This window comes from Protopterus annectens, chromosome 9.part0 (assembly GCF_019279795.1).
Source record: "Protopterus annectens isolate FY-2018-M chromosome 9.part0, PAN1.0, whole genome shotgun sequence".
Taxonomy (NCBI): Eukaryota; Metazoa; Chordata; order Ceratodontiformes; family Protopteridae; genus Protopterus; species Protopterus annectens.
Genome location: NC_056743.1, coordinates 1,017,346,918 through 1,017,370,775, shown reverse-complemented (window position 1 = coordinate 1,017,370,775; position 23,858 = coordinate 1,017,346,918). Strand labels below are relative to the sequence as shown.

At 41.1% G+C, this 23,858-nt stretch overlaps 1 protein-coding gene across 1 annotated transcript in view; it reads left to right on the top strand.

Moving 5' to 3' along the window:
• Positions 1 to 23,858, top strand: part of TMBIM6 (transmembrane BAX inhibitor motif containing 6) — a 381,522-nt gene that overhangs the window by 249,458 nt on the left and 108,206 nt on the right. The window lies entirely within an intron of this gene.

Sequence of the window (23,858 nt, the reverse complement as noted above, 5' to 3'; positions counted from 1 at the left end):
GTATTGTGCAGATTTCTGAGATTCCTGCATAGTGAGGCAGTGATTTATGGATTCATAGCCTAATTTCTTTGTGACCTGAGCAATAGCATGCAGTGACACCTGCATTCTTATTCATTGTTAGTAATTATTTCAACATCTTTGTGATTTAATTCCTTTTTATAGTTGAGTAGGTAAACATGGGTATATGTCCACTTTCAGCCATAGCATCCTTTGATTACAGTAAGCTTCAGGGGCGGCCCGTGCTATTGGACTGCCGGATTGCAGCCCCCTCAAATCAAAAAGAAAATAGAAAAAAATTTCGTGGACTTCGCGCATGCGCAGTAGTCCCGACTACTGCACGTCTATGCGCATGCTCCTGGCAGTCCGGCAGTCCCCATAGGGGGACACAAGGAGACGTCTGTGCACGTTAAATGTGCACAGACTCGATGGGAGAATATGTCTGGGCCGGACTGCAACAGCAGCAGTCAGGATTTAGGAACAGTCTCGCCGATCTCGGGAAGGAGTTTTTGAATGCAGCAGGGATCTCGCGGGTCTTGGGAGTATTGCGCGGGCAGAATGTTAGCTGGATGGATATTATGGAGAACGGACAGGACAGGCAAGTGTATGGCACTTGATGGAATATATGGTGTGTGCTTGTATTTACTATCTGAAGTGTGTGGTGCTTGGTGCTTACATACTTGAAAGTGTGTGTGTGTGTGTGTGTGTGTGTGTGTGTGTGTGTGTGTGTGTGTGTGTGTGTGTGTGTGTGTGTGTGTGAAAATGCCCCAGGTGCTCATGGTGGTGTGGTAGGGAATACCTCAGGCTTGAACCCTGTATGCAGGTGTTAAAGACTTGAGTTCCCCACCCACCACCATTACCATTTGTAAAAAAAATTGCAGATTTTTGCCTCATATTTGATCTGATCTGTTCCTCATAATATCTGTGGTTTGTAAATGTTTTAATGCTTGATCTTTGATGGTGTAGTAGTAGCATTGTTGCCTCACAGCTGCAGGTTCTCGGATTTGATTCTTGGCTGGGGTTCTTTCTTTGTGGGGTCTGTATCTTCTCCCTGTGTTTGTGTGGGTTTGCTTTTGTGTCCTCCCATGTTACAAAGACATGTCTGCATTATTTCTTCCTGGGCCTCTGCTGAAAATTGTTTTTTTTGTTCCAAGTCAGACTGTCCTGATTAACAAATGTTAAATAAAATTGACAGGCATTTGAATTTCAGACTTCAGGTTTCTGAATGTTTAATTCCTTGCATAATTGGTGCAGTGGTAGTATTGTTGCCTCACAGCTATAGGTTTTCTGGTTTGATTCTTGGTTGGGGTGGCTTCTGTGTGGAGTCTGCATCTCCTCCCTGTGTTTGTGTGGATTTGCTCTGGTGCCCTGCCATTTTACAAAGACGTGTCTGCAGTATTAATCCTTGCGTCTCTGCTGAAAATTGTTTTTGTTCTGTCCGCAGTAAAATTGACCGGCATTTGAATTTCAAACTTCATGTTCTTCAGAATACATAGTAGCACAACCTTTTTTCTAGCAATTTTCTAAGTTTATAAGATGAATATTTTAAATTTGTCCCTATTTTTGGGACTGTATTCCCCCATTATTGGCTTCGTCCAGGTTTTTGTGCTAAGGTTGACAGCTATGGCAAGAACTGAATTCACTGAATATGTTTGAGGGCTGTATTCCCTCATTACTGGGTTTGTCCAGGTGTTTTGTATTAAGAGGTTGACAGCTATGGTGAGAACTGAATTCACTAAATGATAGCCATTTAAGTTTCAGTCTTCCTCTCTTTTACAAAGCAGCTGATGTGGCGTATTGGTATGTTACTCTGTTTTTTGCTCAGGGACCTTGGCAGTAAAATATATGGTGGCAACACAACATTTTATTCTAGCAACTTTCCAAGATTATACAAGCAATGTTTAATGTGTCCCTGTTTTTGGGCTTTTGACCCCCCCCAATACATTTTGGCTTTTTCCAGTTTTCTTGAGCTGCGAAGTTGAGATGCAGTTGAGTATTGAGTAGATTTTACAAGGAGCGGAGAGATGCAGGGGAATAGAAGTTTAGTGCTTTGCCTAGTTAATACTATAGCACAACAGGTTGTGTACTTGCTTTTGATGCAGAAGGCTGTGGGTTCTACTCCCACAAGGGGTGAATGCTGCCATACTGAGAATGTTCTCCTTGGTGAAGATACTAACTATGAGTTCGTTATCAGTTTGCCATCCATTTCCTCTTGCAATATTATTACTAGCTTATCATTTTTTTAATGTAATATAGGCAATTTATTCCTGAGGGTCAACAGACACTTTATTTTTCGATGAAACCATGAAATATAAAGATGATTGCTAGCAGCAACCGCTTCATTAGTTACAGATTTCTTTAATGTGGAATTATTTAGATGACTTACTTCAGAGATTGTGCATATTTACTGATAATGGACTGTAGAATTGTGCATATTTACTGATAAAGGTGGACTGTAGAATTGTGCATATTTACTGATAATGGTGGACTGTAGAATTGTGCATATTTACTAATAATGGTGGACTGTGGAATTGTGCATATTTACTAATAATGGTAGACTGTAGAATTGTGTATATTTACTAATAATGGTGGACTGTGGAAGTCTGAGTAGACTTTTTTTATGATAAATGTTCTCAACTGGGCAGTTTGCCATTATGGGTGCATATGGTTTGTTTCATTGCTTACTGGAAAAATGTTCAAAACAAATTTAAAACACCCTCTAACAAGTGTACTGTATTGTACAAGGAATATAATTTTAGTACAATGAGGAAGGTGTATCAAAGAGCACATGTATGTTTCATATGCAAGGGGCCTATGATTCAAAACAGCCCAAAATTAATCTTTATCTGCCACTGGCAAAATGTATTTTCTTTGAATGTGGGTTTCAATGCTGTTTCAATGAATGTGAGTTTCAAGGGCAGAGAAGTTTTAATGCCAAGTTTTCATTGTGAGACTGCATTGCTTTGTTTAACAGATGACTTAGTGTTTGTGCTGTAAAATACAAAATAAAACTTTCAAATGAAGTCCAACTCATCATAGAAGTAAAGCAGTATGCACATTGGTGTTTATGGTAAATGGAGTGAAATAGCCAAGTAATGGTTCATTGGAATGGCTGCAGAGGCTCCATTCAACTATTTTGTCAGGGGGGAAGGGCAGCAAACTCAGACAGGCCCAGCTGAACTATACCTCCCAACTGTCCATATTTTCAAAGAATGAATATATTTTTGCTTCTTATTTTTGGTTTGTTCTTCATAAAATTTGTAGTTTTAATTCCTAAATGATTTGCCAGAAGTCACTAAATAATAAGTTTCAGACTTCATAACCTTCAGAAAAATGCACGTTAAAGTAAGAGCTGTTCTATCAACTGTCTCATTTTATACAAGAGCAATTTTTAGTACTGTTTATATGTGCCCCCAATATATTTGGCCTTGTTCAGATTTACTGCATTAACAGGTTGAGAGGTACATTCAAATAAATTGCTTTATAGAATTAGGCATAGCCAACCTCTCAACTGTCCCCAATTTTTGGCTCAAAATGTTGCTCTTCCCCCTAATAATCCCTCCGCAAAATAGCAATTTTGGAAGAAAACATGGAGGGTTTACAATTAAGAAATAACTGTAATAATCAAAGTTATAGATTACTTGAAATGCATGTAGATTCTTTTATTTTGTCAGCTGCTCAAGGTAGCAGTACTAATATTAAAGTGTCCCTTCTTTGACAGGTAGTAGCTGTATTGTGTGTCTATTTTATATTTTTGCATCACATTTTTGGTCTATTTTTCATAAAATTGTGTTTTTTGGCAAATTAGTGACAAATCACTAAAGACTGAAGTTAGAAAATGACAGACATTTGAGTTTCAGATTTTATACCCTTCAGAAAATTCATACTAATGCAAGATCTATTCTATTATCTTTCTAAGTTTATTAGAGCAATATTTAAAAATTGTCCTTATTGTTGGGCCTTTGTCCCACTTCTGTGTATGGCTTTGTCCAGATTTCTTGCTCTTGAGGTTGAGAGGTATGACAAATGTCAGGGCCATCACAGTCAGCCAGAGAGATTTCAAATTGTGACATGCTTGTTGCACCCCACTCCCCCATGTAGTGACTCTGGATGTGTCCAAGCAAGGCAAGGAGTAGTTGTATCTACCTTGGATGGGGAGGACACACTGCATAAGTACTACAGTGGCTTTTCATCTGTCCTTGATTTTTCAGAATGGTCTGGTTTCTGTCATATTTTTGTACTGTTGATTTATGCTTATTACTCAGATTTATGCTTATTACTCAAAGTGCCTGTTGCTCTGTGTTTAAGTAGCAATGCTTTAATGACCATAAGGTAAGCTTGTCTGACATCGTAAGATGCAAGTAAGCTTTAATAAGCATACTGTTAAAGAATTGCCAACATTGAACGCCTTTCTGTTGCCATGCAGAGAATACTTGACTAGATAATGTATAAGCCTTGGGTATTAAAGGACAGGATTCCATTATTTTAAAAAGCTCATTACACTTGTTGGAGACTTCCAGTCATCTCTACAGACTTTACCCGTAAACTAAACAGAATGCCAATCATGTGTGGTCCATAACCTGTACAGTAATCCTTTAAGCAATGTATCTTGAGCTTGTTTCTTGTTTGCTTTTCATTTTTTACTTTTATCATGTTTTCCCCATGAAACAAGTTGTCAGGCAGCAGGACTTTTTTGGATAAGAAACATTTTTACAAGTGGGGGCATCACATAGATTTCTACTTTCAGCATGTTACTTGGTACTTTAATAAAGCTGAATATATTATAATTAGAACTGCAGTGCAAGGAGAAGTGGTTTGAGTTGAGTGCTTCTGGTTTTTCTTATACTTGATTTTGACTGGCATTCCAGTAATGTATTTAAAAAGTAATTTATTTTTTCATGCCTCACAACCTTTTGTTTCCATCTAGATATTAAGTAAGCTGTCATGCAGCCAATGCATTGAAATATTTTTATTCTTCTACACTTACTTTGTCTTGATTGGACTTCCATAATGATGGTTTGCCACCCAGGGCAGCGTATTTAATTAAAGTTGGTGTTTTGTGGTTTTGTGCATAGCTCCTCCCCTTTATGGTTGACCACACCCCCTCCCCATTGACCCCACCAATTCAGCTGTCTCCTGCAGCCCCCCTGTGATTTGAAGTCACCAGCCGCCACTGGTAAGCTTCCTGCTTTTGTTTTTGTTTTGACCATGTAGGTTTCCTTTTGAGTGATAGCATCATGATGGCAGAAATGTTGTTGAGGGTTGAATAAAACTCTTGTCTGTTTTAAGCCAGCTCCATTAGCATAGCAGTTGCATCCCTGACTATAACACTTTATTCTTATGGGAACGTTCAACTATATATGATAGTGTTTTTTTCAGCAGAGGCCTGGGATCAAAGCTTGGAATGTTATACATCAAAGGAAATATTTAAAACCTGCATGTAACATTTAGTACCGTTTTCACACAGAGCGAGGAAATGTTCAGTACTCGCATGTAGCAATTTTACATACGAGTAGTAATATGTTGAACATGCAGGTGCTTTTAGGTAGTATTCTTTGTTGGAAGCGTATCATTTAGGCAGAGGTCTGAGACAAATGTACAGTAATGTGATATAGTTATTTACAGAGAATCGCATGGTTTCCAAAATATCATTTCGATAAGAGAAGACAGTGGTATGATACCAGTCCTGTTTACCATAAGCCTCTAAGTACTATGCTCTACTTGGTTTGGTTAGCTAGGTAAGGTATTCCACTGTAAAGGAAGGCAATATATTTTGATAGTTGTATAAAGATCCTAATTTGGGTAGTGCAGCAAATATATGGTAGTAAAATGATGTTTTATTAGGGTGGTTGAGTTTTACCAGAGGAAGACTAGCATTGGTAAAGCCATGAATTAAGATGACTTTAAGTTTAGTTTGAATCTGTGAATGGTAGTATTTTTATTGTTTAAGATGTCATTCCAACATTTGGATGTACTTTGAGATGTGTTTTGCTGATGTTATAAGCTTTTCGAGTTGGGTTTAAGTACTAATCCTTTGATCTTTGTCTAGCAGGGGAATAACCACTAGAGTAGGTTTGGGGTGGCTGGAATCTCTGCAGATTGATGTAACACTTTGAAGAAGTTTTTTTTTTTTTTTTTTTTTTTTTTAGTTTTGAATAGGTTAGTGACTTAGTTCCAGCAAATATATTTTTTGAGAGCAATACAGTGATGAGTTTTGGAGTTGATCAGTAGCAGATTTGGAAAGTTTGTTGTACCTTTATTCTAGTATGGACAGCGGCCCAGACTGCAGATAGTGAAGACTAGGGATGCCTAAAGTAGACTGGGTTGTTCAAGAGAGGTTTTACTAGTTCTACTTTGATTAATGAGGTGGGATTTAGCCTTCTATGGCAGTTTTTAAATCATTGTCTAGACAACATTAAATTACTGTGATCAAAGTTTTTAAGTTTTCATCCGTGATCAGTCCTAGTAGTACTGCACATTTTGACTTATTCACTTGGTGGTAGTAGAGGGAGCAGGTATCAGTTTTGTTTCTTTAGTGTTTAAAGATAGTTCAGTTGTTGGAGCCAGGGTTCTGTGGATTGGAAGGCTTCCTGTGATATATTTTGCAGATGGGGAGTGACTTTGGACTGAGCAGACCAAGTTGAGCTGTCAACATATTGTGTAATATTAGCTTGGTTTCATGCAGTTTGCATATTATTGATAAACATGTTAAAAGATGACACATTGAGGGACTTCTAGGAATGCCTGTCTGTACAGACTGGTAGATAGTTTGCTGCCTTACTTATTTTTTGTCGGTATAACTATTGAACCTAGCTAGATTTTTTTTTTCATCGAGACTTAGGGTGGCAGTCTGAACAGAACCTGGTGCAAGTCTATATCATAAGCTTTGTAGAGGTCAATGAATAGGGAGGAGACTTCATGCCCATTATGTAAATAATGGTGTATAGTGTCCTGAAAGGGTAGTACTTGGTACTGTCGTGTGGATGGAGTCCAAGTTGAGTTTGATAAAGTAAGTCATTGCCTAGGAGGAAAGCTAAGATTTGAATGTGGATACTTTGTTTTTGGATATGGGTGGGAGTATAGTTATGGACCTATAGTTGGTTCAGTGCAGATGTTCTTCGTGTTTCACTGTTGCAGTTATTGCATTTGGGTAATCTGCTGGCAGGTTGCCCTCAGTCGGCCTGATTAACAAAGTGTTGGGTCCTGCGTCAGATGCTGTCCCTTCTTCCATGACGTCAGGTCGTCAGGAGAATAAAACATACATCCGACGCCATTACATCGGTCTTTCTTGCCGAGCGGTGCCCAAAGCAGAAGCAGTTTGCAAGTGCCAGTCGTAGACTCCTGAAATTTTCGTTTTCGAGTTTCAGAACTGAAGTCTTCAACTAAAAAGCTAAGTAACCTGTTGGGGAAACTTTTTCTTGCTCCTTACCGATGTCAGTAAAAGTTAATAATTGCCTTACTTGTGGGAAGCAAATACCTCATAAGGATTTCCATTTGTACTGTATTCCTTGCCTAGGCCCTGACCACAACGTACCTTTCTGTCGGTTTTGTGCTTTGTTTAATCAGCGCACTATCAGTCATCTGTACATTTTTGCTTCTAAATATTTCGGTTCTCGGTTTAATTATCCAGAAATGACATCTGTTAGCCATCCAACTACCAGAATACCGAAAAAACAGAGAACGGCCATTGAGGTCCAAAACTGCAGACGACCCTTCTAAGCCAGTCACCAGTTCGCCGGTACTCAGTGAGGTGCTTTCGCAGCCCCTGATACCCGCTACTTCTGATTCGCAGGCCTCTACTGAGACCCATTTGGAGTCCGGTATGCTGCGAGATGCTTCACCTATGGAACCCGCGGATGTCTCTACCTTGGATGGGTCCGGAGCCGCTGTGCAGGCACCGGCTTCTGAGGTGTATGCAGGCCTGCAGATTTGTATATTAAACTGACACCACCTTCAATATTAAGGCCAAAATCTCGATCTATCTTTTATAAAAAAAAAAGACTACGCCTAGGCCACATGTTCAGGCCACTATGCCTAAAAAACAAATGGTCAAAATGGCTGAAGATTTACTCTAATCGGAGGTAGTCAAACCCCCGCCCCCCCCCCCCCTTCCATGAGGCCTAGGGCTGAGCTTGACTATGACTCTTCTGAACAGGACTCTGTTTCTTCTGACTCTTCTAATGAACAGGATTTGTCCATGCCTACTTATGAGGACTCTGATGCAGAGGATTCCATTCCTTCTGCTTCTCCCCCTGAGGATTTCTCTTTTGGGGAAACTTTACATACGTTAGGGGAGCATTTCCACTGGGGAAGTCAGGATTTTTCTGAATCCAAAAAGAGGCTTAGGGATTTCCTTCTTCCTCAGCATAGTCCTTTGGCTATACCTCCTATACTAGACATTGTTGGTGATCTATTTTCAGAATCCAGTATGGCCCCTGATTCCCTGTCTCTGGCCCCTTGTAAGCCAGACAGATACTACAGGGTTCCTGACTCCCACAAATTCCTTTTCAAAACTCCTGTTGCGGACCCTGAAACCATTTCTCAGGGTCCCAAGGGCATTAAGGCTTCTACTGCTAAAAATCCTACCCCTTCTGATAGAGACTCCAGGGCGCTGGGTAGATGGGGTAAAAAGGTTTATACTTCTGCAATCTTGGCAATCAGGGCTTTAAACTATCAATTCCATATGCTAAAATATCAACAGCATATCATGGGACTGCTTAAACAGCAAATTATAATTTCTGACTGTGTGGAAAATAAGGAATTACAGGATTTATTGCATTCAGCTGAACAAGTTGGAAAACATACTTTGCAATATGGTTTTGATTCTTTGGAGGCCTCTTGCAGGGCTGCTGTTACTGGGTCTGTGCTTAGAAGGCATGCTTAGCTTAAGGAGCAAACTCTGCCTGATCATGTTAAAGCAAAATTGTTGGATGCTCCTTTGCAGCAGGACCGTCTGTTTGGTAATAAGGCTGAAAAAGTTCTAAAAAAAATGGAAGATAAAGCTAAATCTATGCAAACTGTGAAAGATTTAGTAGGCACTGGTTTACTAAGAACCGGTCCTTTCCAGTTCCTTCCAGAGCCACTCAAGCCAAACCCAGACATTCCAAAAGCACCAGGTTTCAGTCCCAAGGGACTTTCAGAACTAAGCAATGGATGGGGTGCCTCCACTTCCAAATCTGGAAACGGCAAGACCCCTCCCTATGGTAAACAGTCTCGATGACTTTCCTTTAAAATTACCAAGCACTTACCTCTTAGCCACCCCTTTGGGGTGAAAACTGGCTCTTCATGCAAAAAAACTGGCAACTTGTAACCTGGGACAAATGGGTTTTAAATATAGTGTCCCAGGGATACAGATTTTATTTCCACACGTTGCCAACTCCAAACGGATGGCAACACCTGCCCCCAAATCAGTGAGCAGAGGCTCAGAAACAAGTACTTTCCCTCCTAAACATGGGGGCAATTCAACTAGTACCAGAAGAGGAAAAGGAACAAGGTTTCTATTCCAGACTTTCCTGGTTCCTAGAAAAGACAAATCATGGCATCCAATTCTTGACATGTCTACTCTAAACACCTTTCTGGACATTCCAAAATTCAAGATGCTGACTTCACCATTTACTTCTTATGCTAGGCAAAGATGCCTGGTTGGCAACTCTAGATTTAAGAAGCTTACCTGCGTATCCCAATCGGGGAATCTTGCCGAAGATACCTCCACTTCAAAGCAGGCTACTTGCATTATCAGTTCTCTGCACTGCCCTTTGTCTTATCTACTGCGCCCAGGGTATTAAGTGCCTGGCTCCAGTAATTGCATTTTGCAGGCAAAGAAATATTCAAAAATATCCATACCTGGACAATTGTCTAATTCAGGCAGAAAACAAGGCCATTCTTCTAAAACATCTGGCGTTTGTAAAAAGGGGTCTAACTTGTCTAGGGTACACCATAAACGAAAAGAAAGCACAACTGGTACAGTCTCAAAAAAATTACATTCCTGGGTGCAAGCTTGAATACAACTGCCCAGATGGCTTTCCTTATGCCAAAAAAGCAGATTCATTTGGCAACTTACTTCAAACAAGTGGCCACAAAAATGTTGCTATCTGCAAGACAAATACTGCAAGCCTTGGGGCTCATGGCCTCCTGCATTCTTCTAATTCCTTATGCAAGACTGCATATGAGAAAATTTCAGTGGTACTTAAAAAGTTTATGGAGTCAACATTGTCACAGCCAGGAAACAATGATTCCTTTCATGCCTTGCCTGCAACTAGAGTTCCTATGGTGGGCAGAGGCCTGCCACCAAAACAAGGAACTGCCATTCACACCACCCCCTGCCACCCAAACCCTAACTACAGATGCATCAGACTATGCATGAGGGGTTCATCTGGCAGGGAAGTGCATTCAGGGCAAATGGAGCCCAAATGCACCTTCATATCAATCAAAAAGAAATGCTAGCTGTACAGAATGCACTGACAGCCTTCAAGGATTGCATTCATCCAGGACAACTAATGGTAAAGATGGACAACACCACAGTTATGTGGTACATAAACAAGCAGGGGGGTACACATTCCTACTCCCTCTGCAGACTAGCCATGGCATTGTGGAACACAGCCTTGAGCTATCAAGTACAACTACAAGCTCATTTCCTGCCAGGAAAGTGGAATATTTTGGCAGACTAACTAAGCAGAAATGTCATGGACCCACACGAATGGAAACTGGAACCACGGATTTTCAACATGTTGACATGCAAATGTGGGAGCCCAGACATAGATCTTTTTGCCTCACCCCAGAACTACCAGTTGGACAGATTTTGCACAAGAACTCCTCACAAAAATGCCTGGAAAGTGGAAGCTCTGTCCTTCAGCTGGGAAAACCTATCAGCCCATGCCTTTCCCCTAAAAGTCCCTACTAAAAGTCAAGCAGGACAAACCAAAAATGATTTTGATTGCTCCAGACTGGCCTCGCCAACACTGGTACCCACACCTACGCAGTCTGCCACATATTTCTCAATGGCACCTGCCTCCGACACCTTCCATACTGTCTCAGCAGAACAACCAAATTCTGCACCCTCCGCTCCAAACATTGAATCTTGCAGCTTGGCTAATCACTTAAATTCCCCCTTAGCATCCCTCAGCAAACCTGTGATGGATGTCATTTTGGAGGTGTGAAGACCTAGTACTAGAAAATCTTATGCTGACAAATGGAAAAGATTCTGTGCCTGGAATCAGTCTCAAGGGATGAGCACAGCAGTGCCCAATTTACCTCAGATTTTGCGATACTTAACTGAGATGCTTCACAAGGGCCTGTCTTTTTTTCTTCCATAAAAATCCATACCTCAGCCATTTCAGCTAATTACAGCACAGAACCCACCCCTCTCCTCTCATCCTCTGCTAAAGCAGCATCTCAGAGGGGCCAAAAACCTGAGGCCACCTAGGAGAGCTCCAACCCCTGCCTGAGACCTTAACTTTGTATGGGAGAAACTCGCTCTACCTCCTTCTGAGTCAGCTGCTACTGCAGACTTAAAATGTATTTCCTGGAAAAAAGCCTTCCTTTTAGCAATCACTTTGGCTAGAAGGATTTCTGAATTACAGGTCCTTATGGCAGTGGAGCCTTTCATCTTTCAGGCAGACAGGGTGTCACTTGGGACCCAATCCATCCTTCATGCCCAAGGTGGTATCCAGTGTGGCTCTTTATCAGTCTATTCATTCGCCAACTTTCTTTCCCAATCCACAGAACAAGGGTGAGTGGATTCTGCATTCATTGGATGTACACAGACAACTTGGATTTTACTTGGACAGGACTAAATCTCGGAAGAAAATCGGAAAAAACTGCTGGTAGCATTTGCTGCAGAGGGAAAGGCTATTTCAAAGCAAACCATTTCCAAATGGATAATCCATTGTATTCATTTCTGCTATAAGCACCATGGAAAACCTATCCCCCAGGGGATCAGATCCCACTCCACCAGGATTGCATCTAGTTCTGCAGCCTTTCTCAGAGGTGTTCCTACCAGGGATATTGTAGAAGCTGCTACCTGGAGTTCAGTTCATACTTTCACCAAGCGCTATCATTTACCAATCTCCTCTAAATCCAGAGCTGGCTTTGCCACTGCTGTTTTGCAGGGCCTTATTGCTGGTCCTAATGCTGTATAAGTCCATCTTCCCAACCATAGCTTTGGGAATCTACCCAAAAATAATCACTGCAGCAGTGAAACACGAAGAACATGGTACAGTTGTGTACACTCACCATAAAAGTAGATGTTGGAGTGTATTCACTGTTGCAGTCCTGGTTACCCTCCCTCCAGCCCCCTGTTTCTTTCTCTTATTGTGCCTCTTCTTTCTTTTACTACACTTAAGCCTTTTTGGTGTATTTGCTTTTGTTTGGAGGTATATTGTTGTGTTAAATTATTTATATATTTTGCTCCCCATTTGGGGGGCACCTGACATCTGGGGCAATAAAAACTGATGTAATTATGTCGGCTGCATGTTTTATACCCCCGACGACCTGACATGGAAGAAGAGTCCGCATCCGACGCAGGACCCAAGACTTTGTTAATCAGGCTACCTGAGGGCAACCTGCCAGCAGATTACCCAAATGTAATGACTGCAACAGTGAATATACTCTAACATCTACATTTATGGTAAGTGTACACAACTGTACTTTACCTCCATTTGCAAGCCTATAATGTAGGATTTTTTTCCCAGGGTGTGGAGTATTTTCTCTTATGGATCAGTAGGGGACACTGGGTATGCTAATGCTTCTGTGCACCTATTTTGTACTCTTCAGAAAAACACTTGGCTGCTGTTGTGGTAGTTTTACGTCTGAGTAGTTTGTGTGTTTTTACTCTGTCTGGATGGAGAAGGACTGTAGAACTGCATTTCTTTTTTTGGGAAAGGGAGGCAGCGGCAGCTATGAATTAATAATTTAAATTTATAAGCAGTAGTAGAATATGATTTGGCAGGTAGATAGCATGGTTGTGCCTTTCTGCCTAGTAGTAATGCATTGTTTATGTTGGCCAAGGATTGTTTAGGCTTGTTAAGATGCTTCTTTTGAAGGGTTTTGCAGTAGTTTATTTTTGAATACTTGGTTCTTAATGAGATTTAAGGTTTGATAGTGTGGGTTTTGTCAGACCATGTCACTATTTCTCATTTGAGGTTTTAATTTTGTATGTTGGCTACAAGTTGTCTTGGTTTACTCTTTATTGCAAAGGGGATTTGGTGGTCAAGAATGCTGTGGACAGTGGGTGGTGTTCCACTGCTTCATCTAGAGGCAAGGTTTTCAGGGATGCCTAATTGCACTGCTTTTGTTTAGCAGTAAAGGTTTCTTTTTTAAACTCTGCATCTGATGATGTCCGTTTCATACGTTTTCACTGATGGGTCCTAGGATCCGATTAGGATGCTTCACGAGTTGTGATCCAAGCCTTGAACTACTCCTCCTCCATGCGATGCCTCACTCTTCTTCCAACTCCCCAGATCTCTTTTGCCGCCTTCCAGCACAGGCCTGATTCCATTTCCTTGCGCACAGATAAGAGATTCTTATTTTTTGTCATTTTATTTAACTTTGCTAAACTTCCATAGTTTTTCTATCATAACTAAACCTCTCCTCCTTAGTAGTTAGTTTACCCCTACATTAGTGTTTTGCTCCCTCCCCATGCACTCTTTATTAGTCTGACTATTGGTCACCCCCCCCTTTTTTTCTAGTATAACAAAGATAACGGGAAGGTTTTTTTTTATTTGCTTCTTTTATTTGGCAGCTTCTCTTTGCTGAGAGTTTGTGTGTGTGCTTGTGTGTGTGCTTGTGTGTGTGCTTGTGTGCGTGCTTGTGTGCGTGCGTGTGTGCGTGCTTGTGTGCGTGCTTGTGTGCGTGCTTGTGTGCGTGCTTGTGTGTGCGTGTTTGTTTCACTGTTGCAGTCATTAGATTTGGGTAATCTGCTGGCAGGTTGCCCTCAGTTGGCCTGAATTCCAAAGTCTTGGGTCCTGCGTCAGTTCCTGTCTTCTCAGTTCCTGTCTTCTCTTCCATGACTTCAGGTCGTTAGGGGTATAAAACATGCAGCAGACGCCATTTTCTTTAGTCTTTCTTGCTGTGCGGTGCCCGAAGCAGAAGCATTTCGCAAGTGCCTGTCGGCCGACTACTGAAATATTCGAGTTTGAGTTTCAGAACCTAAGTCTTCACTAAAGCTAAGTACCCCGTTGGGGAAACTATTTTCTTGCTTTTTACCGATGTCAGAAAAAGTTAATTGTATTACTTGTGGGAAGCAAATACCTACTAAGGATTTCCGTTTATACTGTATTCCTTGCCTAGGCCCTGATCACAATGTGCCTGGCTGTCGGTTTTGTGCTAGATTTAACCAATGCACTATTAAGCGTCGGTATATTTTTGCATCAAAGTATTTTGGAAACAGATTAACTACCCAGAAATGTCGTTGGATAGCAATCAGACTACCGGAGTACATAAACGCAAAGAAAAGGACAGAGAAAGGCAGTAGAGATCCAAAACCGACATCGAAGCTTCTCCTAAGCCCGTCGCCGGTTTTCCAGTACTCTGGCGCTTTCGCAGCCCCTGATACCCGCTACCTTCAAGTTGCAGGCCTCTACCAACACCCATGTGGAGTCCGGCATGCCGCAAGTTACTCAAGGTATTGGACCGACTGATGTATCTCCCTCGGATGGGTCCAGAGCTGCTGAGCAGGCACCGGCTTCTGAGGGTGTATTCAGACCTCAACGTTTATATATCAAACCGATGACAGCTGCAAAAGCAACTTCTAAAACTAAAATACTGATGCATGAGCCACGTGCACAGGCCTCTATGCCTAAAAACAACACATAATCAAAATGGCTGAAGACCATATTACCTTGATCAGGGGTACCCATCCCCCTCCAGATAAGTGGCCTAGGCAAGACACCAAGGGAGCCCGCAGGATTTTTTGCAGGGGGGTGCAAACCCAGAGCCCCACCCACATAGCTCGCCCCGCCCCCTGCCAACAGCCCCGCCCAAGTCCACCCACCCCAAGCCCCGCCCACACAGCCATTCCAGTGTCCCATTACTTGGCTATTTCTCCCCATTTACTGTAGACACTGTTCAAATCTGTGTGCATACTGTTTTATGCTTTAGTTCTACAATGATTACAGGCAGTTGGATTTAATTTACAACTTTTATTTCAAACATTATAGCCCAAACACTGAGACATTTACTAAACCTAAACAAAGCAATAGTCTTACAATGAAAACAGACTTGGCATTAAAGCTTCTCTACTTTTGAAACTCACATTCAATGAAACAGCATTGAAACCCACATTCAAAGAAAATGCATCTGGCCAGTGGCAGGTTATTTACCTTTGAACTGTTTTCAAGCAATAGGCTCCTTGCACACAGTTAGGGCCATGCAAAAGTTATTAGATTTACCTGATTGAATTATATCCCTTGTATTATACAGCAGCACTTGTTTGAGTGACTCTGCTGAAGTAAAAGTAATCTGAATAATTCCACATTAAAGATATCTGAAACTAATGAAGATGTTGTTGCTGTATATTTCAGTGTTTCATTTACAAATTCAGTGCCTGTTGCCATCAAAGAATAAATTGCCTATGTTAAATTAAAAAATGGTAAGCTGGTATATTGCAATAGAAAATGGATGACAAGCTGAAAAACAGGTTCATAGTTATTAGGCATCTCATCCAAAGGAGGGCATCCTGAGGACTGCAGCATACAAATGTATATGCTGTAGGAATAGAACCTCAAGCCTTTACATTAAGATGCAAGGATTCTACTTGTGGTGCTACTAACATAGCTTTAAAACGTTATACCACAATAGAGATACCATTTGCTAAACAAAACAGTTGCACATTGTAAATAGACTTGGCATGAGCAGCAGTGGACTTAGCTTCCTTAAAACTCACAGTTCCTTGAAAATGCACTTGAAAATTCCACCTGTTAACTCTAACTTGGGCATTTCACTTTCTCACAAACATACCACACCCTCAAGGCCTCAACCTTAGTGCAAGAAATCTGGACAAAGCCTAAAATAAATAGGGACAGATTATAAATATGGCTCTCAGAAACTTAGAAAATTACAAGAGTAACAGGATTTGTGTTGGTATGCATTTTTCTAAATGACATCTAAAACTGAAATGTCTCATTTAGCAACTTCAATCCTTTTTAGGAGGAATATGGGGCAAAAATCTGGACAGCTGAGGGGTATGCTACCTCCCTCTAATACACACACCAAGTAATTCTGGTCAAATTAGTTCTGGGAAGGTTGCACTGAACGGCACCGTGCTTGAGCTGAAGTGGGTGAAATCCTGGTAGCCAGTGATAACTGATCTCAGCATTGTGGAGCATTAAAGCATTTTTAGCAGAGCATTGTTTCATCACTACCTATTGTGTTTGCACATAAGCTGTAGTTATTTTAAACATTTGCCTTTTTTGATTACTACAGAGGACATTTACCCACCAGAGCTATTGTGTTTTGACTTCAGTGTGGAGCTAGTTGTTGCAGGGCTTGGCTTTTAAATAAGGTAGCAATGCTCATTTACCATATACCATTAAAGCCACCCTGACCCAACTACAACTGTACTAACACACAGACACTGCTATAAGACACTGGTCTGCAATAAAATGTAATGAGCTTCTGAAAATACTGTAATCCTGTCCTTTTATTACAATGAATATAAAATACTTCAAAATAAGGTAAAAAATTAGACTGACAAAACTACTTTTCCACACTTCAAAATAATAAAATCAAACCCTCAGAAATTTTGGAAGCGTATCTCTACTCTACTTAACCCCAGCAAACCAGATACCCCTACCCCAGACCCAAACGCTCCTGACCAAGACTTGGCTACCCAATTTAACTCTTTTCATTGAATCCATTTCCAAATTAACGCCATCTTTCTCTAAGACCACTACACTGCTACTACTTCCTCATTCCCGTCTACTAACTCCCATCCCTCCACTCCTCCTACTACTTCATCAGCTTCATCTGCCCCTAATTCTCCCTCTTCACACATTTTTTCTCATTTAAACCTATACCCAACTTCTACTATAAAGAAATTCCTTATGAAACTGAAGCCATGCACCAATGCTCCTGATAACATCCCTTCTTACTTTCTTGGCAAAGCTGCTGAAGCAATCGCTTACCCTATTAGCATTTTAATCAACTGCTCTATCCAAGAATGTATAGTACCCCAAGTCTGGAAAAGGGCCTTTATCATACCTCTACATAAAAGGTGGCAACAACAACAATGTTACTAATTTCCGCCCATCGCTATTCTGTCCCCATCTCTAAACTCCTAGAAAAGTGTATCCAACTACAACTCCTTCCACATCTCTTAGATAATCACCTACTAACTCCCACACATGGAGTCAGACAACATCATAGCATTATGACCGCCTCCTCTCCTTCCTTGAAACTGTAAATAAAGCCCGCGACTCTGGCCAAATTGTTTCTACCCTACTACTCGACCTCTCTAAGGCCTTTGACACACTCTCACAGCCTGCTACTAACTAAACTTTACCCATCTCCCTCCTCCTTGGAACTGGTTCTCCAGCTACTTATCTAACAGATCTCAAGCAGTCAAATGGAAAAGGCCACCTCCTCATTTCTAAATACTCCTACTGGGGTACCCAGGGCTCTATACCGAGTCCCCTTCTCTTAAATATATTTATAAATGATTTCCGCAACTCTATCCCATTCTCAGACATCATCCAATATGCCGATGATTCTGCTATTATCTGCTGCCACCTCTATCCCTCACTCCTAAAACTGACTCAAGATGCTTTTACAACAACTGAGCAATGGATGAAAAGGAATCACCTAGCACTCAATGCCTCTAAAACCAAATTAATGTTATTCATCCCTCTAAGGCAACTTCTTTCAATATAAACACATTCCACATCTCTAGACAAAATAATCTACCCCTGAACTGGTGTCAGAGACCAAGTTACTTGGGGTCCAAATTGATACCAGCTCAAATTCAACTCCCACCTACAGTTAAATATCAAGAAAACCCGGTATGCTTTACCGACAAAATCATTACCTTACACCTGCTACCAAAATCACCCTCTACCTCATTTCTTATCCTCTCCTTCTATGGAGCTCCACTCCTAACTAATCTACAGACCTCCAACACAACTTTCCTCTTGCTACAACAAAATTGCCAAGTTCGCTACCAACCACAAGTCCTCCACCCACCACTGTTCCTCTCTCCAAAACTAAAATGGCTAGAGCTACCCAGTTCTCACATATACTCAACTAAATCTTGCACATAAGCTCATTTTCAACCCCTCCCTTTGTCCCTCCCTTTCATCAGCCTTTAAAATGCACCTTCCTGCAAGAGTATCAAGATCCAACAATCAAAATCTATTAGAAGTATATAAACCAACTAGTCCCCCAGGCAATTTCAGTGCTTTTGTGCTAAATTTCCCTTTAGTCTGTATTACCTATTAATTTCATCACTAGATTGTACTCGCTCTAGTTGTATTTTCAAATTGTTATTTCTTGTATGATTAACTTCTGTGTAATTGTATAATTTGTATATCTATTAATAACCTTAGTTTTGGAGCTTTTCTCCCCAGGACTCCATTGAAAACGGGTTCATTTGGCCCAATGGACTATCCTGGCAAACCAACTGCAAATAAAATAAATAAAACTGTCATATGCATTTCAATACCCAAGGCTTATACATTATCTAGTCATGTAAATATTCTCTGCATGGCAACAACGAAAAGGCTTTCAATGCTGGTAATTCTTTAACAATATACTTACTAAAGCTTACTTGCATCTTACAATATCCGACAAGCTTACTAAAGCTTACTTGCATCTTACAATCTCCGACAAGCTTACCTGATGTTCATTAAACCATGGCTACTTAAACAGAGCAACAGGGCACTGTGACAGCATACAGTTCCAGAATAAGAAGCATAAATCAACAGTACAAAAATCTGATAGAAAACCAGAACATTTTGCAAAATCAAGGACAGATGAAAAGCCACGGTCGCATTTGTGATCTACTTTGGATGGGGGAATACTCTGCACATTTACACTGCATAACTGCTTCTTGCCTTCCATGGACACATCCAGAGCCACTACAATGGGGAGAGTGGGGTGCAATAAGTATGTCACAATTTGAAATGTCTCTGGCTGACAGTGATGGCTCTGACACTCATGCCACTCAACTTCAGAGCAAGAAATCTGGACAAAGCCATACATAGAACTAGAAGTGTGACAAGCCTAAAAATAAGGCCAATTTTTAAATATTGCTCTTATAACTTAAATAGAACAGGTAGATCTTGCATTAGTACAAGTTTTCTGAAGGGTATGAAATCTGAAACTCAAATGTCTGCCATTATTTTCTAACTTCAATCTTTAATGACTTGCCACTAATTTGCCAGAAAAACACAATTTTATGAAAACGGACCAAAATGTGATGCAAAATACCTGTCAAAAAGGGACACCTTTTAATAGTAACAGTTAACTTGAAGCAGCTAACAAAATAAGAGCATCCACATGCATTTCTGAAATAGAGGTAATCTATAAGTGATCATTACAGTTATATATAATTGTAAACCCTCCACATTTTCTTCCAAAATTGCCATTTTGGTGGAGGGATTATTAGGTGAGAGCAACATTTTGAGCCAGAATTGGGGACAATTGAGATGTTTGGATATTCCTAATCTACAAAGTGATTTGCACGCACCTCTCAACCTCTTAATGCAGGAAATCTGAACAAGGCCAAATATATTGGGGAACATACAAACACTACTAAAAATTGCTCTTGTATAAACGTAAAGACAGTCTTGCATTAGCATGCATTTTTCTGAAGGTTATGACATCTGAAACTCAATGTCTGTCATTTAATGGCTTCATTCCTAAATAATTTGCTAGAAAATCACAAATTTGGGAACAAACCAAAAATAAGCAGCAAATATCTATTCATTCTGCAAAGATATGGACAACTGAGAGGTATAGTTCAACCGGGCTGTCTGAGCTTGCTACCCCCTCACAAAATCATGGTCAAATGGAGCCTCCCCCTGCAGCCATTCCAATGTCCCATTTATCATAAACACTAATGTGCATACTGCTTTACTTCTGCGATGATTTAGGATTTCATTTGAAAGTTTTATTTTGCATTTTACAGCACAAACCCTAATACATATCTGTTAAAGCAATGCAGTCTCACAATGAAAATAGACCAACATTAAAACTTCTCTGCTCTTGAAACTCGCATGCATTGAAACAGCACTGAAACCCACTTTACATTTTGCCAATGGCAAATATTAACTCTGGGCTGTCTACAAAATCATAGGCCCCTCGAACATAACATACACATGCTCTTCGATACACCTGCCTGACTGTATTACATTATATTCCTTGTACAATACAGTACAGTTGTTAGAGGGCATTTTAAATTTATTGTTTTGAACATTTTTCCAGTAAACAATGAAACAAAAGCATCCACTAATGACAAAACTGCCCAATTCAGAACATTTCCATCATAAAAGTCTACTCAAGTCCACCAGTATCAGTAAAAAAATATACACAATCTCTGAAGTAGTAAACTCCACATTGAAAAAATTTGTAACTAATAAAGAGGTTGAAAGTGCCTGTTACTCTTGAAGAATAAATTGCTTTTGTTGCATGCAATAAAAAAATGAAAAGCTAGTAATACCGCAATAGGGAATGGATAGCAAACTGTTAACAGGTTCATAGTTACTAGGTATCTTTGCCAAAAAGACTGCAGCATCCACCCCCTTTACAACACAATACAGAATCAGCAATGCATTTACCTACTGTGGGAGTAGAACCCACAGCCTTCAGCATCTAAAGCAAGTACATTATCTGTTGTGCTATTAATGCGAGCAGACTAAACACAAGCAGCACTAAACATTTGCTCCCCTGCAGCTCTCAGCTCCTTGTAAAATCTACTCCGACACCCAGCTGTATCTCTGAACTTTTAAGCACAAGAAATCTGGAAAAAGCCAAAATTTATTGGGGGGGGGGAGGAGGCCAAAAACCAGGGACACATTTTAAACATTGCTTGTACAATGTTTGAAAGTTGCTAGAATAAAATGCTGCGTTACCACCATACATTTCACTGCCACGTCTTGAACCCAGGGGACCCCGTGCAAAACAGTCAGAGCAACATACCACTACGCCAAATAAACTGTTTTGTGAAAGAGGAAGACTGAAACTTAAATAGCTACCATTTAGTGAATTCAGTTCTCACCATAGCACAGCTGTCAGCCTCTTAGCACAAAAAGACCTGAACAAAGCCAATAATGGGCTTTACTACAACCACCAAACATTCAGTGAATTCAGTTCTCACCATAGCTCTCAACCTCTTAGCAAATAACACCCGGACAAAGCCAGTAATGGGAGAATATAGCCCCCAAACATATTCAGTGAAATCAGTTCTTACCATAGCTCTCAACATTAGCAAAAAACCTGGATGAAGCCAATAAATACCTGAACAAAGCCAATACTGGGTGAATACAGCCCTCAAACATATTCAGTGAATTCAGTTCTTACCATAACTCTCAACCCTAGCACAAAACCTGGACGAAGCCAATAATGGGGGGGGGGGATACAGTCCCAAACACAGGGATACATTTCAAATATCCATCTTGTACACTTAGAAAATTGCTAGAATAAAAGCTTTTGTTAACATACACTTTCTGAAGAATATGAAGTCTGACAAGTGTGTCCATTTTTTTTAACTTTTGTTAACCAGGAAAGTCTGACTTTGAAAAAAAAAAAAAAGCTAAGTTTTAGCAGAGGCCCAGGGAGAAACACTCCAGACAGCCAAGAATAAAACCAGAGAACATGTAGCTGTCAGGCAACAAGGACACAAATGCAGAAACCACAGATTTTATGAGGAACAGAAAAAGTATGAGGGAAAATCCTGCAACATTTTCACAAATGGTGGTGGGTAGGGAATTCAGGCTCTTGCCACTTGGGCCCAAGGTACAGGGTTCAAGCCTTATTCACTACCCACCACCATGTACACCTGGGGCATTTTACACACACACACACACACACACACACACACACACACACACACACACACACACACACACCCCCCCCCTTCCGTTCGTTTGTTTCCACACACATACCCCTTCCGTTCGTTTGTTTCCACACACATACCCCTTCCGTTCGTTTGTTTCCACACACACTACCTGAAAGTGCCCCATCTTCCTTCCGTTCGTTTCAGCTGCCGCTTGCTAAGTGTCCGGTCCCGCTTCCGTTTCACACACCTAAGTGTCAGGTCCCGCTCCCATCTTCTCTCGTCAGGTCCTGGCCGCTCCCATCTTCTCTCTTTCTGAGTGCTGCAGCTTGCTAGGTCCCGCCTGTGTGAGTTCCCGCTCACAAACCTTAAACTGACAACGATGATGTCAGCACGCCTGCGACTGGACTCCTTCTTAAAGGAGAATGTGCATAAAAAAAAAAATTTTTTTTTTTAATTATCTAGCCGCAGCCGATTCCAGGGGGGTGCAAGTGCACCCCCTTGCACCTGCCTGCGGGCGCCCTTGCAAGACACTGATTATGAATCTTCAGATCAGGTTTCTATTTCTTCTGATCAGGAATTCTCTATACCTCCCTATGAGGATTCTGATGCTGAGGAGTCTATTCCATCTGCATCTCCTCTTGAAGATTATTCATTTGGAGAAACCTTGCATACTTTGAGGGAGCATTTTCACTGGGAGAGTCAAGACTTCTCGTAATCAAAAAAGAGCCTCAGGGATTTCCTTCTCCCTCAGCACAAGCTTTTAGCCATTCTCCCTGTTTTAGACATTGAGGATGATGTGTTTTCGAAGTAGAGCTTGACCCCTGACTCCTTACTTCCGGCTCCCAGTAAGCCTGACAGATATTACAGGGTTCCTGACTCACACCTGACAGATATTACAGGGTCCCTGACTCGCATAAATTTTTATTTAAAACCCTGCTGCTGATCCTGAAACTATTTCAGAGTCCAAAGGGAGTTAAGGCCTCAACAGCAAAAAATCCTACCCCCTCTGACAGAGATTCAAGGGCACTAGACAGATGGGGGGGGGGGTTATACTTCTGCAACCTTGGGGGGGGGGGGGTTATACTTCTGCAACCTTGGCGATCAGGGCCTTAAACTGTCAACATGTTATGGGGTTGCTAAAACAGAAAATGATTATTTCAGAATGTGCAGAAAATAAAGAATTGCAAGAATTATTGCATGCAGCTGAACAAGTTGAAAAGCATACTTTGCAATGTGGTTTTGATTCCTTAGAGGCCTCCTGCAGGGCCGCAGTTACTGGATCTGTGATTGAGGCATGCCTGGTTAAAGGAACAAAATTTGCCTGATCATGTTCAAGCTAAATTGCTAGATGCACGTTTACAGCATGATTCTCCGTTTGGTATTAAGGCAGAAGAGGTTTTAAAGAAAATGGAAGGCAAAGCGAAGTCTATGCAAACTGTCAAAGACTTATAATTGCAGCCACCAAGATTCAGTAGACACTGGCCTATAAAAAAATTGGTCCTTTCCTGTGTCAGAGCTCAAAGGGGCAAATCCAGACGCCCTAAGGGTTCCAGATACCAGGCACAAGATTCATACAGGTCAAAGGAATGGGGTGCTTCCACCTCCAAATCTGGAGGAGATAAAGCGCAAACCTACAGAAAGCAATCCCAATGACTTCCCTCTTCCTACACAAGCACTTATCTTTTGGCAGCACCCATAGGGGGAAAATTAGCACTTTTTGCTCAAAATTGGCAGTTAACCCAGGACAAGTGGGTACTAAACATCGTATCACAGGGGTACAGATTCCATCTCCACACTCTGCAGATAATTGGCCAGATCTGCCAAAAAATCAATGGGCAGAGGCACAAACAGGTTACATCCCTCATGGGTATGG